The sequence below is a fragment of the Sinocyclocheilus grahami genome, unplaced genomic scaffold (assembly GCF_001515645.1).
Source record: "Sinocyclocheilus grahami isolate Dianchi unplaced genomic scaffold, SAMN03320097.WGS_v1.1 scaffold90913.1, whole genome shotgun sequence".
Taxonomy (NCBI): Eukaryota; Metazoa; Chordata; class Actinopteri; order Cypriniformes; family Cyprinidae; genus Sinocyclocheilus; species Sinocyclocheilus grahami.
Genome location: NW_015531189.1, coordinates 1 through 556, shown reverse-complemented (window position 1 = coordinate 556; position 556 = coordinate 1). Strand labels below are relative to the sequence as shown.

Sequence of the window (556 nt, the reverse complement as noted above, 5' to 3'; positions counted from 1 at the left end):
AGAACATGTTCCCCTCGATCAACGTACACAAGGTAATTCACTCGCCCAGAACTATGAAATGTTTCTCTACATGTGATGCAAGTATAGTCTTCTGACATTTGTGATGTGTACAACCAGCTGATGTTGTTGTCCTCTTGGTGGTGAGAAGATATGAAGATTTGTGCATGTTTTGATCATTTAACTCTCGTTCTCAGCTCAACCTCAACAGCATAAAAAGATGCGTGCTGTTAAATTATGATCCCGTGTCCCAAGAGGTGGAGTTTCGTCATTAGTAAGTAGCTTGGCTTTGTTTTCTTGTCTCCAATTAGAAGGTGCACATGATGCAACTTCTAAACATGACTTTCCTGTGATAGTTTTCAAAGTAAACGCACTGATGCATCTTCAAACGAATGCTATTTTGTGAGGTTTCTTACAGTCTCCGCTAACCCTCTCAATGTCCTCCTGCAGCAGCTTGAAGGTGGTGCCTGTGGGCATGAGTCGAGGGGTGAAGAAGCTCATGCAGGAGAAGTTCCCCAACATGAGCAAGCTGGAGGACATCAGCGAGCTCCTCATGAAG

General features: G+C 43.9%; 1 long non-coding RNA gene across 1 annotated transcript; it reads left to right on the top strand.

Moving 5' to 3' along the window:
• On the top strand, window positions 1-550 carry LOC107581168 (uncharacterized). The gene is made up of 3 exons (XR_001608799.1): window positions 1-32; window positions 195-271; window positions 448-550. It is a non-coding gene; the product is annotated as an uncharacterized lncRNA (long non-coding RNA).
• Window positions 551-556: the final 6 nt, after the last annotated feature.